The following is a 17232-nucleotide window of genomic DNA, read 5'->3' on the forward strand; positions in this document are numbered from 1 at the left end:
ACGGAAAAAGAAATCGGTAATTCTCTGAGTTGAAAATGGTAAATTTGGAATTGGAATTACCGTATTGGTCCAAATATAAAATGACCCTGATTATAAAGACGACTTCTTTTTCAAGACTCATTTTTGGAAAAATACTTTATACAAGCCAAATATTGTTTTGATAAAGAAAATAATTTTATTTGAAAATAATTTTAATAAAAACTACTTGAATAAAACAACGTGGGCTGTTGTTTTTAACATCTTTTAAATAAAATTATATTTAAAATAGCTTGATCTTGAAAGTGTCACATTTAACTGAATGGTAAATATTTCCAAGGCCTTCAGCTGAATTACTGCTCTGGTAATGGGCATCCCATAATTAAGTTTTTCTGTCACGTAATCACACACTCTCCTGTCAATCTCTTGGAAGCTGTAAGATTTTCTCTGGCTGTTTGCATTTTTAGACGGTGTAACCGTGGCCCGTTATTATGGCTCCCACGTAACTTCTAAGCAAGTCTCGTTGTACTTCTGTTCTAACTTCCGACTTCCAGCTTTTTGTAGCTGGATATATCATTTGTTTTGTCTATGATATCAGATCGTGCAACGTTAGTGATAGTGAAATGCTTGCTACAGTTCCACTTCTAGTGATGAATCGGCGAAAACACGTTTTATTTCTCTAAGTCACGGCTTTGTTCTAACACCGCTGGGCTCTCTTTCTCTTCAGTCTCTTGCTATCTCGCTCCACCATATAACATAACCGTGCTTTCGGGCGCTCATTGAGGCTCCGTCTAAAACTCATGGATCATTTTATTTCTATAGTTTTTAGCTGACTTCTCTATTGGATGTTGAAACAGGTGACGTCCCTTACGTTCTGCGACTTGAACAGCTGAAAGTCTAGACCCCGATTATAAGACGACCCCACTTTTTCTTGGAAAAAAAACCTTATATTTGGACCAATACGGTAATTACCTCTCACACTTTGCAAAGTCATCCAGTGGGCCTGATTGGACCCTTTGGCGGGCCAGTGTTGTCCCACGGGCCGTATGTTTTACACCTCTGGTTTAGATGCTCACTGTAGAAAAACATGATTTGGTATAATATGACAGCATCCCATCGGCTGATGATCAATAGAAGACATGGATATAAAGAATCAGCATTGTTCCTGTTTATACATATTAACTAGTTACCTCTAGTATTATATATCGTACAGAATTACTGTACCTCAAGATGTGATTAAAATCACATTTGTCCTAACATAACTCTTGAATGGTTTAGATGCTTACTGTAGAAAAGAAATACTTGGACAAGCAACAAAGAGGTTAGGTTTGAGGATGAGAAATAATTGATCAGTTTGGCAACTGTGACTCTTTCTTATACATGTTTGGCTAAGGCTGCTGTATGTTCCAGTCCTGAACAGGTATTTTTGTAATGTAACCTGTAACAATACATAATAATATAGTTAGCTAATGACATGGCCCCTGCCTTTGGAAATAATAATGTGGGGTACTACTGTATTAGTGTACAGTAAGCTAACTATAGAGCAGATAAACACAGCAGTTTAAACCCTTATACTTGTGCTTTTGTGTTTTGGGGTTTTGTAATGGGATTACATCATTAATGAATTTTCCAACAGGGACCAGTTAGCAATCATATACCTTCAAAGATTTTATTTAATCAAAACCAAAAATGGGTTTTGCAGTGTGATTCAGGTTAGGAACCTTACTCACTGGCAGGGTTTACATAGAGTAAACCAATAGTAATCACCAGGGTATCACTGCCAAAGGTCTGTGCAACCTTGAATTTTACACTTCACCAAACGCCTGAAATTGTCCAAACCTTCACACCTGTTTCAGGCAAGTCAGACAATTTACTCAGTCCCTTTTTTCCCGGTATCTCATTTTTTTCTGTCAACAAGACAAGATCAACAACCATATATTTATATTTTTTTAAATGATGAGGCCATCCCGTTCTCAATGATTTCTTGTTACTATCTGAAACACCTGTTGAATTGTGTCTGTGACTTTACCCACCGTCTGTTATTGCTCCAGTCCGTGGGACATACTGACATTGTGACTCATGGTTCAGTGGCTTTAAGTAGGCCAGCTATTTCACCAGGCAGCGGTAAGCCCACAGCTTCCGTTCAGGCTCAGCTCACCACAGCTTGGTCCTGTATGGTACAATAAACTGCACTGCGATATCAAATACAAATCATATTTCTCTATATTAGTCTTACAACCTTATGTCTTGGTACTCATTCCTCAACGCTGACCCCATGAAACCAGTGGAGATACATAACCACAACGTATCCACCCTGCTGACAAATCCCCTAGAGGGGGGTTCTTTCTCAATCCCTCTATCACCTGATCTCACACACACACACACACACTCAGAACTACATACAGAGACTAAAGGAAAATGCCCCATGTGACAGTGCAAAGACAAGAAGCTTAGCGATACAAAGTTTGTGTCGTTAAAACCGTAGAGCCAAAGAACAGATTTTAAAACTTGCTAATGTTAAGCACAGTATATGTATCAATCTGTACAATGAAGCCAATATATAACTTCCATTATGCAGCTCTAGGATCTACAGGGAGTGGCTGGTTCCAAAACAAATACGGACTAGAAGTGAAACCATTTGCCATTGAGTAATTACTATCAATAACGTGGCAAGTTCACTTCTTCTTGTGTGTGTTTTTGACTTGCAGTTTCAGGGCGCTTTGGGGCGTGTTTCTTTGATTGACAGGTGTCTCAGGCAAAATTAAAATTAAACTAATGTGAAGCATAAAAAGAGGCTTTGGCTTAAAGATACCTACATTAAGTAAAGTGCAAGCCATTGTAGGCAGCTAAACTAGTTAATCGTCTTATGAACGACGTGTCGAGACGTAAGCCTTGTATCTGTACTGCTTACAGTTTTACCATAGAATTTTCTAGGTTAGGAAGCAGACCCTCCAAATGCAGATTTGCCATTAAGCAAGCATCCATACATATTCTAACTAGGGAATGCTACGAATCCATGTATGTATGTATACATGCATGCATAATGTAGTTAGTGGAAAGCTGGATTTTATCATGAATTATGAATACCATGGTCACCATTGTGGAAAGCTTTATTATTATTATTGGTTTTTTTTTAAATTAGACAAACCATTTCTTTTTTTAAATACTGGCTTTCAGGAAATGTTTGTGTTGCTAAAATTGCAATGTGCCTATCAATGTAATATACTGCCAACCATGACAGATGTACTGTCAAATGTCTTCCTTCCATGATAATGACACACACAGACGCCGCCAGACTGTTGGCTCATTTTCAATGCTTTCATCCCTGAAGAAAGTACATGGTGTACTGTTTGATGACATTTTGCATTTACAGATGTGTATCAAGCACCTGCTGCGAGCTTCTCATGGCAAAGGTCACGTCTGACGCTCAGCAGAGTGCTTATTCATGGCATTCATCCTTTTTACTGTCAGTTAGGATCACACATGCACAATGCCATGATGGGTTATCCATACCATTAACGGAAGACCCAGAGACGACAGGCAACAAAGACGAGGCTGTCTGAATGGTGAGATCGTAATGTGTTTACGAGGAACCGAAGAAGAAGAAAGGAAGGGAGGGGATCATGAAATGACAGCAAGAGAATTGAAGCTCAGCACTGGGATTTGTCTTACATTTCGCTGATCTTGTCCCCGAGCGCTCCCCGTAATCATCCTTGGAGGGAAGAATTTATTTATCTATTTATTTCCTTTTTATTAGGCTCTCTAGCTGGATATGTGTTTATTCATTTGTGCCGCCATTGGTATCTTCGAGGGGAGCCGTGAAGTGCATCACATTAACTGTATTGACATAAACAGCTCGCCGGGCACATTTGCTCTGCCTTTGATGAGGGTTTAAGTAGGAAGCCATTGAGAGACTTATGGAGAAACATTCCCACGGGATCAATAGAATAGAGACCTTACTGATCTTAGTGCGCTAGATAGCAGAGCTCAAAAGGTAAAACGACAGTCATATCAGTAACACACGGTGCACCATCACTTCTCTCTGCCCTCAAACTGTAATTATTCTTCACTCTGATATGGGTCATGAATGAGCAAGCAGAAGTAATAGTGTCTGTTGTTTTCCATGTGTTTTAGCATTGTACTGGGTTGCTTTTTTCTGTCTTTCTTTTGACCTTATATTCTCTCTAGTCTATATCCATGATGTTCCACTTCCGGGATTGCTCCGTTGCCGCTGGGAATTCCGCTGGATGTTCCTTATTTTCGGCCGGATGTCCGTTACCTTCCGCTTTCTGTGTGTTGGAATTTTAAACTCCGGTTGATTTATGAGGACTATGGTTAACTGCTCCTCAGATCTCTGCATAGTAAATCCAGACAGCTAGCTAGACTATCTGTCCAATCTGAGTTTTCTGTTGCACGAATAAAACTAATTACACGCACAACGTACACAAGTTCCTTCCCGAGGCTATTTTGCAGCCACACCGGGGCTCCATCCAGCGCTATAGCAACACAAAAGACGATTGTGACTGGTTTAAAGGAAAGCCAAAAAACCAGAGCACGTTCTCCCATCGCGGAATGCTGTATGGACTAGCCAGACCCTCCTCAATGATCTTTTAAACTGTGGTGCAGCTGGTACGGCATTGACATTGTTAGGGGATGGTAATTACTCCACACCGTTAACTTATATAGTAAAAGGTTTACCATTCTAGGATGAATGAAACCTTCCAAAAATGCTGCTATGCTAAAACACTTAACATATCAGTCCTGTATCAAATCTGATTGGTTCCTGGCATTTTGGCTACATTTATCCAAATAGCTTGAATCTAATATTATCATGCAATGGATATCTATTTTTCAAAACTGTAGCAAAAGAAAAGTAGATGGAACTTGAACTCCTCCGAGATATTGAGTCTGTATCCTACTAATTTTAGACAGCATATGTTTTAAAAGGAACACAATGGCAACAGATGTTGTTTTTTTTGTCAATATAATTAGGAAATTATGTTAATTAACAAATATGGCAAATCATAAAATGTTGATCAAAATGTTAATTGACAACATATCAATTTCCTTTCTGAAATTTCCACCTTTGAAACTAAATATATCATACTAAAGTATGATTCCACTTTGTTACGGTTGCGTTTCGGCACTCAAAGCACTTAAAACACCTAAAGTTATCCAGTAATATGTAACATTTCAGCATTAAAATATCTAAAAACTAGACTAGATGATAACTATGTTATACAGTATATTTTGTTGAGTTGTGTTCTTACATTATCCCAAATGTTCAAATCCAGTCACATATGTAATTTTATTCATTGTTTCATTTGGTTGCCTGTCAATGGCGTCATATCCCCTTTACCAACTGTAGTTGTTCTAACTTCCAGGGAAACACGGGAAACACCAGAAAATACGTCAACGAGTGAGGAAGGAAGTTGGCGAGCCACTCTATTGTTTACTGTTGTTTGTATTGCTGACATGTGATGGAGCATGGTTATTCATTGCCGTTTGCTGTAAAACTTTAACGCATTGACTTGTCCGTGAACATTATTTCTGCCTGAGTCACGTCAGATAGATCTCCATCGCCAATGGTGGTTGTATAACAATGAAGTTAACAACACCCATGATCCCATGTTACTTTACGACGTCATCAAAGTCCGTCTTTTGTTATGGTTTTGATTGAGAGACCCAGAGCGGAAGAAATTTCATACTTTAATGTTAAGGTGAGGAGAAGACAATGACACCTAAAGGGTAACTACCATTTTTTTCAACCTGGACTCTATGTTCCTATTTTTTTGTGTTTAAGTGACTGATGGGAACAACAATCTGTGACATTGGTCCAGTATTAAGCCAGATTGCCGCAGTTGGTCGAAACAGGCTACAATGTAGATAAATAGGGCAATTGTGCAGCTTGTATTTATAGGCTCAGATTATTATTCAAAGTGTCTGACAACATTATGGAAAGGATTTCTAAGGAGGTCGACCTTTCTGTGAAAGAGTAAGATCCTTTTTCTAAACATAAAAACATCCGCAAAATTGCGTTCGCTAAAGCCACCAGACTCCATGTAAATAAACAGTAATTTTACCATCGTAAAATACACTTCATTCAAAGTTGACAGAAACAAAATAAAACTATGAAAAGCCGTTTGGGGTCGTCATTCCACTTTTCCAACTATCACAACTCTAGTTTTGGTTGAAATAAACACAGTTTACCGATTTACATGAGAAAATATGTTGGCTCTATACATGCTTAAAGTACTGTTTTTTTAAATGTAGTCTGGTTGGTTTAACGCTAACGACCTCAGAGCTTTTTTCTGGTTAAATAGAAATGTCTTAAATAGTTTTTTAAAAGGTCTATCTCTGTAGGGATCCTTTCCATAATGTCGTCCGACACTTAAAATGTTAATCTAAGCCTTTCAGTGGCAAAATAAAGCACTTGACGAGCAAATTGACGATGCTCATTTGCATTGCAGCCCGGTCTGTGGCTGCCGGTTACAGCGTTCACGCTTAATACTGGACCAATTTCAAAGATTGTTGTTCCTATCAGTCACTTACACACAAAACCATAGTAAAATAGGGTTCTGGTTGAAAAAAAAGATAGTTACCCTTTAAGACAAGACAAAACATGTTGACTTAAACAACATAACCAAGACAATATTTTCCTGACTTTAACCAAAGTGCTTTTGTAACCTAAATCCAACCACACTCCGGACTCAGGATGTGAACTCTGATCTCCGTTGGTAAAGTTCTGTTTTATATATATTAAGAATTAAATCATGTTCACACATGTCCCCCCCAACTCTGTCCTACCTGTCCCCTCTGACAGATCCAAGCTGAGGCACCCAGGATAGAGTCCCAATTAGATCTCTCTGTGGGGAGTGAACCCCTGCACCATTCATCACACCATTTCAATTAAAGCCATCTAGGAAATGATTAAATAGTCAGCTGCAGGCTAATGGAGCCGTATATCCTTGTTATGGGAGGACATTGGTCATCGGCTTGGGAATGTCTGGCCAGTGCCAGATGTCACACAGCAATGCCAAATGAGTAAGACAGATGACAGAAAGCAGGAGGAGGGAGAAGGGACAAAGAGAGTTATGAAAGACAAAGAAAAAGAAATGCTTTTGAGGCCATGATGGATTGTAAATGTGAATGTATCAAAGGGCAAATTTCTTTGTCTGGGGTTTTGGTCACATAGTTGAACGCTCCATGCCCATACTAATGTCACTCACGTTTGCAGCTGAGGTTGACGCTGCAGACGGCGAGGCAAAACGATGGGGTCAACAGTCCCCCCACATGCATCAGCTGACAGCGAGAGGTGACATAGAAAATGCCGTGATTGTTTGTTTGTCTGCGGTAATGCAGAGTCCTGTCCCTGTCAGCCTGCTATAGCTACAGTACACAGCTTCAGTGTACAACTGTTTATCTGGACAGCGGGGAGGTGCTGGGAAAAAAGAATCTGGCCTGGTTGTGGGTGGTGACAGACAGAAACAGACGGATAAACATACTTTCTTTCTCTCTGCACACACGGGCTTGTAAATAACCGTGTCAGTATGGTTAATACTTTCATACTATCACCCAGGCTTAACTGTGAAGTTGATTTAGAAAATAAGTACATCAATTTCTCTTTGGAAGCACATGATGACGCTCACAGGAGTCCAATATTTCAGCATTAATGTTCTCGTGCAGACTTTTTAATCGCAAAAACATCACACATACAACTCTGCACAGTAAGACCGGATGGGTTAAGTAGCCGTCATTATCAGGCTGGGTGGCTGTAGAATGGAGGTGACCCTGGACAGCTCTTCATCTTCCTGTTCTACCGCTGCACATTAATGGTTAATTGATGTCACAAGGGACTGCTGATCAAAGGCTTTCTAACCAGCCCCCTATTCAAGCATGCTCCACTGCTATTCTATTAGCAATGCTTGCATGTCAGATGGAGCTGGGAGCATGGTGGGGGGAGGGGGGGGTTCCCCATTCCCCGTTCCCGTCCCTCTCTTCTCTTCTCACTCATCTCTGTACAAAACAGATACCCCTCCACATACCCCACCCTGCCCTCCCTCCTCTATAATTAGCCCCTGCCAAAAACACCAAAACACACACACACACACACACACACACACATACACACACACACACACACCCTGAGCTGCCACCGTACCTGCAGCTTAAAGTGCTGATGTTCTGACAGCCATCAGCAGAAATAGAGGCAAATCTTATTTACCTTAGACAGGGTTTCAATCTTTTCCCCCTTATCCCCCCTCCATATTTATGCCACTTTCATGATATCTCTCCTCACTGCCGTCTGTTCAACTAGATTTCCTCTCAGCAATCATGCTAATGCCGTAAGCAAGTTTTTTTTTAGGTGCTTGGCTACAATGATTGTTGTAGTTGAAGATCGCAGACATTCTCAGAAATGGAGTGATGGAGATTTGTCGCCAGTTCTCTGTCAATCAAAAGGAAATCCTCATAGTTGGGTCTAAATTAAACTTCATAGTGTATATAATGCGATAAATATCACCATGTGGTGCAGAGTTTAGGTAGCAGCCTTTATGTTCGGGTGGTTTTATTATTGATTTAGTTTTTAGACTATAGTAGACCGATGCCGTTGAGTTTAGAAGTTTGCTCTTGCATAGTATGAAAGAAAAATGGGTACAAATAGGACAATAGGACAATACAACACATTCTAAAGATCAAGTAATTCACTAAAATGGGTCTAAACATGCATCTGTGATAACTCTGATTTGGACTTGAATCTATTTGCAGCTGTATTTCCTGACTGAGATGAAAAATAAAAACCATAAGGTCATAGTGAATAGTAGTGAAGACATTAAGTCAACAACGCCTAAAATTCACCAGCTGGAACTACTTCACCCACAAGAGCAATATGCTTCAGAACATCTCTATTTGTCCACCTGGTACCCTGGGTGGACTGTCGCTATACTGGACAATTTATCCTCAAAGCAGAATCGCTGCCACACCATGTAACACAGAGCGAGCACATGCACTAAGGAGGCTTTGTGAAGCTGTAATATTGTGAATTTGGCGGCCAGCCTGGAATAATTAGTGTTGCCCTGGGTCTGAGTTACTGTTTGCTGGGCTCGCAGAACATTCCCTCTTAGGCTCTTTGGCTGCCAATTAACTCACACACGCACAAATGATCTCGCATGCGCCCTAAGCTGTAATCTCATTACAGGTTGGAGAGTACAAGCCTTATTTCTGTGCATCTTCTAATGGTTCGCTCTCTTATTTCTGCGATATTTCACAAACACCGATTTGTCTCTGATTGTACTGTAGTGGCTGTAGAATAAAGTGTCACGTCACACCCGAGGCAGATTATACTGATTTTATTAGCAGAGGAGAAACCTTATAACACATCTGCAAATGCATGCTTAGCGTACTGAGGAAGAAAGAAAGGGGTCAGACTGGATACAATCCACTCACACACTGTTATTTGCTTTAACCAAACACAAAACTCCTGCAATATGCCAAGTGAATAAAACACATCCGTTTGATGCATCCGAGCTGCTGGTTTGAAGGCAAACTGCGCGCTGCGAGAGCGAGGCCGGCAGAGCCAGTTATGCATCACGGAGGAAGCTAGATAAACGCATCATCCTCATCGCTCTCGCACAGCCATTTCCCAGTCGTAGGTCTACTTGATGAAGTGCCAGATCCCCTCCCTGTTATTCTCCGTGCGCCAGCCAAGTGTCCACATGCATGAGTGTATTCATCAGTCAGGAGGCACTAGCCTGACTTTTTTTCCCTCCCTTCTATTCTTCCTCCTCGCTGTGCCCAGGTGTGAATGGGTATTGGGCTGATTTATCTCTTTTGTGCTGCTTATCAGTGAATTGTAGCGATAACCAAATGAACTCAGGTAATACAAAAACGTACACACTCGGTGATTAAATATGTTGTTAGCCTGCAATTATGTTCTGTTTCACATTTTCAGGGCATGCTGTAAAGAATACATTACCGAGTCTGCAAAAATGTACATGATCAATGAGTAACCCAGGAAATCCGGGCCTATAATTGGCTTATGTGAAAGCCAAGGGAAAAAACGGAAAGAAAGACATACATGGAATAAACGACAAGAGGATAACAAATAATTGCAGTAATCAAAACAAAGCCTGCAGCCATTGGCACATTAGACTGACATTTCTCTCTCTCTCTCTGACACCTGCATAATCCTTGTTGTTGCACTCTTTCTTTTGTTTTGGGGCTAAAGTGATTACATGAATTGGCAAGAAAATCAGGCCCTCACACGCAGCATGCCACACTGATATTTGTGTTCACTCTGTTTTTTTAACGGTCACATCCACATTTATGCAACATACCTGTAATTACCCTAAATCCCCCAAACTGCAAACTCAGACGCAGTTGAGAGACGTTTGGAAACATCTGATCCAGCCTCCACCCTGCCATTACAGGTCACCTTACCGTGCATTAACACCCACCACAATCATCTTGCGCCAGATGTCAACTGTGAACTCAAAACACTGGCGAGTTTTGGCAGATATGTCTCCCATCATACACACCATCCCTCCTCTCCTTTTTATTCAGGGGTTACTCAGTAAGTAGTCTATATCCACGTCGCTCCACTTCTGGGATTGCTCCGTTGCCGCCAGATTTCACTCTTTTGGATGTCTGTTACCTTCCGCTTTCTTTGTGTTGGAATTTTAAAACTCCGGTCAATTTATGGAGACTATGGTTATCTATGGTTTGTGGCAGTGGTGGCATAAAGGTTAGAGATGTGAGCTTATGAGTGGGAGGTCGTCAGTTCAATCCCCAGACCCAGATAAAATCTGGGTGGGAAAGGGAAAGAGCAGCACTTGTCCCTCCCTCATTACCACCACTGAGGTGCCCTTGAGCAAGGCCCTTAATCCTAACCACTCCAGTGGAGCTGCTCAGTGGCCAGCAGATCGAACTGTGGTTGTACTGGGCAGCTTCAAGGTATGAATGTGGAACTGTGTGAATGTGATCAGGGCGTTCCTCCAAAAGAGAGGTTGCCTCTCAGAAATGAAGGTAAAAAAAAACTGCTCCTCAGATTTCTGTTGCACAACTAAAACACATTTTGAATGTACACCAAAATGAAATGTTCCACCAAAACAAGTTCCTTCCCGAGGCTATTTTGCAGCGGCTCCGTGGCTCCGTCTGCCGCTTAGCACCGCCCATGACGATTGTGATTGGTTTAAAGAAATGCCAATAAACCAGAGCATGTTTTTCTCCCATCCCGGAATGCTGTGTGAACTAGCCAGACCCTCCTCCGCAGCGCTGTGGAGGAAGGTCTAGCAAAGCGAGACTACTCACTAAGCCATCAAGGGTTGAACCAATGGGAATGCCTGGATGAAGGGGCCCTCTGATGAGCAACCTTGGAGTTCCTCTCACAGCACTTCAAAGAAGGAATTAATAGAATTAGCTGGTCAATAGAGGGGGACTGACTGCAAATGTCAGATGGAGCTAATCAGCCACTACAATAACATTTGCTGAGACAATGAGTCATTGCATAAGCTTTGGACTTGAAAGTTTTTGGGTGTCAGTGTACGTTCACAGCCAGACAGAGGCTGACATCATGACTGGATGTTTTGTGGATCACGTCAGAAATGCATTTAACAAAACCCCTTTGTTCAAACAATTTACTGTTGCAGTAAATGTGTGTGCAGCATTTAGAATTACAGCTGTATATCTAATGTTACATATTAACAACAACAAAATCTAAATCTTTCCAGGTACTGTACAAAGGGTGGACAAAATAACAGAAACAGAAATAACAGAAACACATTATAATATACTTTTTAAGGGCAAAAAAACAGAGCACTTAATACATGATTCTTGAAGCTTGGACGTAAAAAAACATGGTACAGTTATCAATTGGATACAAAGAGATAAACTTTGCTTACCTTGGGTCTCATTTGGAGCTTTCTAATTCGTTGGAAAAGCACAAGGAGTTTGAGTGACCTTATATGGGGATGTTGGTCGCTGGGATGTCCAATGCGAAGTGCCCGGCATGTTTTGTGGCTATTGGTAAAAGCAGCGAATGCTGAAGGAAGGTCAGTCAATTGCCAGTAGAAAATGGCTCAGGGTCTTTTGATTGAACAAAGATCTTATTATTGCACCATCCGGTCTCCCTGAAGATTATTTGATTCGGCAAATCAGCCTAAAAATAACAACCCTAGCGAGGACAGTCCCACCACCGCATCTTTGAGCTTCCTCTGTTTTGGACTGTGTGGTTGTCTCAATTCCCTCAAACGTCAGCACTGCCAAGACAGTTTTTCTATTGGTGATGGCGTACATTTCACTAACAAAATTCACCTAACTCTATTAAAAGCACTGAGCACATTTATTTTTGCATCAGCAAGCAAATCCATTGATTGCGGCGATGCTATGGAAATTGATTGAGTCTAAAATGTCCCTGTTATAATTTGCTGTGCTGACATTACAGTATGCTGATTTTTGTGGCTATGCATTGGATACTTTAAGTCTACATCAACCATTATTGACTCCCATGTGATACCCCGTGAAGTATAGGCTGAAAAAGTAGGCCCTTTTTCTTATATTTCCCTTATGTTGCATTGCACCAATGTGACTAGCCAATCTCAGGCCACCCTGAAACTAAAGGGCAATGCGTTGTCAGCAGTGTTGTAGTTGAGTTACCAACTGTCAAGTCCGAGTCGAATCTCGAGTCCCCAGTGTTCGAGTCCAAGTCCAAGTCCGAGTCACCAAAGAAGAGTCTGAGTCGAGTCTGAGTCGAGTCTTGAGTCCCCAGTGTTCGAGTCATCGAGGTTGAGTCTGTGTTGAATTCCAAGACTGCCTGCATTTCTCCACTCTGGCACCTTTTAAGGAGCTGATATACTAATAAAAGAGGGTCTACATTTAACAAAAATGACACCACTGTCACGATTGCAAAGGGAGTTTATTTACTGACTTTTTTCTAAACAACATTTAGCGGTGCTCTTTTCAGTATTGGATGTAAAATCTGTGTAGGCGAACTTCACGATCCGGGGCGCACGTAGTAGGGAGCCCGCGAATCATGCACTTCAGTTGCATATATCAATATCAATTCCTTTGTTACAAGAGTAGTGAAAGTAAGAGCGAGAATGCAGCGTTAAGTGAGTGACGTCGGTGAGTGTGTTGTCAAGCAAGGAGAGTGAGCGGTAGCGGTGTCCGAGCGTATGTGTGACTGTGAGGAAAAAGCGAGAGAAAAAGAGATCCCAAAGACGATGTAAAGTGAGTTAAGAGTTAACAAGAAACAAGAAGCTTCTCAAGACATGGTGGCTTCATCTTTTGTTAATACTATCGGTGAAGTAAAGGGTGTTACCCCCAAAAGAACATCAGCCCTGGATGGAACGTCTACCCAGCTGCTTCCCAGTCTTGGAGCCCGAAACAGGAAAAGTGTAACATCTCATATCAAATTTGTATAACCTATAAACTCCATCCAACGTCTGAGTCCTTTTTCATGAATGCTCAAGTCCGATTTTATATAACCTCGAGTCCAGTGTTGTATAAAGTACTAGAAAGCAATACTCGAGTAAAAGTACAAGTATCGTACTAGAAAAAGACTTTGGTAGAAGTGAAAGTTACCTTTTAGAATAATACTTAAGTAAAAGTCTTAAAGTATCTGATATATACTGTACTTAAGTATCAAAAGTAATTTTCTGATATTTAATGTACTTAAGTATTTGAAGTAAAAGTAAAAGTTTTTTTTGTTTTTAAAAGCAAGCGGTTAGAACTTTTATTGTGAACTTTATTGTGGCTTTCTTATAGTAAAGCATAAAGCATATTCAGGGTTCCCATATCTTCTTAATCTCACTCATCAAATCAAAATCACATTCTTTTCTAGGACTTTTCAGGCACAATTCTCTTAAGTTCAAAGAACAAACAGCATATTTTTAGAGCTGACATCAATGTACAGAAACATTTCTTGCAAATACGGCCACGCTGCCCTGCAAAGGCAAAAGACCTTAACTCACTAGAGTGTGAAACTGAGAAAAATGACTTTAAAGTTTGTTTTGTCCAGACAAAAGTATTATAGGTAGGACTCCCAAAATTTGACAACTAGTTGCTATAATGAAGAAATGTTTGTATGCAAAAAATCTTGAGCTCAAAATTGACCTTTGACCCTTGTTTTGCAGTTACTGTACTCTGCCTTTGTATCATGTGCCAAAAACAAGCATGGTCATGGCAAGTCATGCAAAGGCAAAAGGCAGTAACTGACATATAATCAATATTTGCTTGCTGTTCACCATACTTACATCCATTATAAGAACACCTAACCAAGGTCTAGTCATCATGGTATTTGTTTTAAATTATAGAAGACCTTTGGTGGTTCCTATTTACTGCTATAATGATCAGGATAGTGTGGCAATACTAACACAGTAGAACAGTATGACAGATAAGTTACTTTGCAGTACAGTATACAATATGAATAAATACAAGAAATATTTTCTCAATAAAGATAATTTAATTATAATTGAATACAAAGGTATATTTATTGTTTAACAATAAATATATTATGTTTAACACTTTTGCAAGGCACTGTATCTGTGTCATATTCTCATTAGGGGCTGAGCCCCCCTAAAGGTCTGATCCAAGAATCGCCCCTGGTTAAGGGCCACCAAACTGCGCAAAATGCACAGTCAACAAACTCGACTTGGATTACTACTTTTTAATTCTGTGATAACATTTAGGTTAGCCTACTTTTTTGTACGGACGTTAGCGATAACTAGCTTAGTGCTATGGATTTGTGTAAAATTTGACATGAACACCTGCAAGAAGGAAATATAGCTCAAACACGTATGGATTGTTGTGGATACAGCAGATGACGTGCATTGCTATGGATTATATCTTCCGTGGATTATATCGGATTGCATGGAAAGGTAGGATGCCTGTGTATTTAATAATTAGTTTACGGCGTCTGATGTGAGGCTACGCCAAGTGAGGAGGTGTGTCAGCATCACCGTTAGCGCTACGTGACACAGATTAAATTTAGCTAGCTCCGGGCTGTCACTGACACTGACAGAATAGGAATTATCGCCACTTTATTTTAAAGATGTGTCGTGTGTATGTTACGTGGTTTGGTGACAATTAAAAGCGGCAAACTTTGACAGTATGATGAAGCCAGAGTACAGTAACATCACGGTGGCACAGTAACATCTCTCTTGCCTGGCTAAACAAAGTCAGAACACCTTAACTCAACTTCAGCGTGCCGAAACAAAGGCAAAGAGCCGTAACAGCTGTTACGGCGTTCTGCTGTGGTTTCTCATATGGTTTTGTCATAGCCCTTTATTTTCTCGTTAAAACAATCAAATTGACTCACGATATTTATTCACATGATAAAGGAGGTCTCCAATACCCCAAAAGTGACATTAACTAATTTTTGCCCAAATATGATGTTACAGCGTTTTGCCTTTGTAGGGCAGCACGGGTGTATGACGTATCTTCACCACTACCCTGTTCACCGAGTTCACCACTATCGTCGGGGTGGTCGTCTACGATAACGGGAGGTCCTCCAGTAGGTGCTCGTGCTTCCATGGCGGTTTCAGTTGTGCGTCCTCCTCCTCCTTTAGCAACAAACAAGCGCTGAAATAGAGCGGCCGGTGTGCGGAGCGTGCGTAATGCAATCTAGGAGCAGTGATTCGCCAAACTTCCCTTATTGCAGTCGCACACATTTCTTCTAATTTTATTTTTTAGTAACGAGTAACGAAGATGCTTAGTGGAAATATAACGGAGTAAAAGTATACATTTTATCTAGGAAATGTAGTGGAGTAAAAGTGAAAGTTGACATAAATTTAAATAGCGAAGTAAAGTACAGATACGTGAAATTTCTACTTAAGTACAGTAACGAAGTATTTGTACTCCGTTACATTATAACACTGCTCGAGTCCGAGTCCAGGACTCGAGTACTCCATCACTGGTTGTCAGATGACAAAGTTGGCACATAGAGTTGGTGTTAGGTGTTAGGGTTAGATTTAAGGTTCATTTTGCCCTAAGGGAGGGGTGGAAATCTTTGTAAAAATGTGATTCGAATTCTTGCTGTGCTGTTATTAACGTTATGTCTCCAGCATTAGTGAACTCCCTCTATGCTGCAACACTAATGCCAGCGAAAACCATCATTTTCCACTACTCTGTGCAGGGCTTTTTGACTGAAACAGACTACGGACCTAATTATGCAGTGTGATGTGTTGGTCAGCAATGTTTTGGTCAGCTGGTGCTTTGCTAACATTAGCCTCTCGGTGATGGCATACAGTGTATTAACAAAATACGTTGCCTTAGTTTTGCAAACGCTAATTATTACGTTAGTAAATCCAAATTGCTCCCAAATGCTTTAACTCTTGTAAGTGCTCGTTGAACTTTTTTTTGTCCAATCAACATAATGTTATCAATGACATAACACAATGCATTTGGGGCATTTGTCAATCAATTCAGAATCAGGACAAGAATTGTAAATCTTACATGAATCAATTCCTCCCCCCACCCCTACTGGTCACAACACTGTGGTACTTAAACTACTTCAAAGGGCACTCATGATGAACAGAGGAGCAGTCGGGCCCTATAATTATTTGTTCACATTTCTACATTCCTCACTTCATCTGTATCCTTGCAGTCCTAATTAGTATTCGATATTCTGCTTACTTAGACTGTTGAGAGAAATAATGGATGTAGCAGCAGTGACGTCACCCATTGGTTAGTTAGGGAGTGAGGAGTTGCAACGTTCGCCTAGACCGGCGGTGGAGTATCTCTGCAGATACGGCACCCCTCCTCTTCTCTGCTTGTCTTCATAGCCATCTGATTCAACCATTGTAGGGCTGGCTCAGGTTTGCCTTGGACGAGTTCATAGTTATGTTGCTATAGTTTTAGACTGCCGAGGGATTACCTTTGACACTCTGATCTCCTCTCCTCTCTTTCCATCTGCATGCATTCATGTTCCAGAAATGCTTGTTACTAACTCATCTTCCCCCGGAGTCCTTATGTTTTCTAGCCTTGCAGTTTTCCTTGGGTTGGGGTGGCACCTAAATCATGGTTGCAGCTGCCGTGGTCTTGCTCGATGCCCTGCTATACCCTATTATGCCCCGCAACGCCCTACTACGCTCCGCAACACCCTGCTACGCCCTGCTATGCCCTACTATGCCCCACAACGCCCTGCTAAGCCCCGCTATGCCCTGAACTGCTAAAACTATTATTTCTAGTGAAAGTTCCACTATCTTTATTGTTACTATAACTGCCACTGTTCATCATTCCAACTGCTATAATTATTATGAG

The sequence above is a fragment of the Perca fluviatilis genome, chromosome 22, assembly GCF_010015445.1.
Source record: "Perca fluviatilis chromosome 22, GENO_Pfluv_1.0, whole genome shotgun sequence".
Taxonomy (NCBI): domain Eukaryota; kingdom Metazoa; phylum Chordata; class Actinopteri; order Perciformes; family Percidae; genus Perca; species Perca fluviatilis.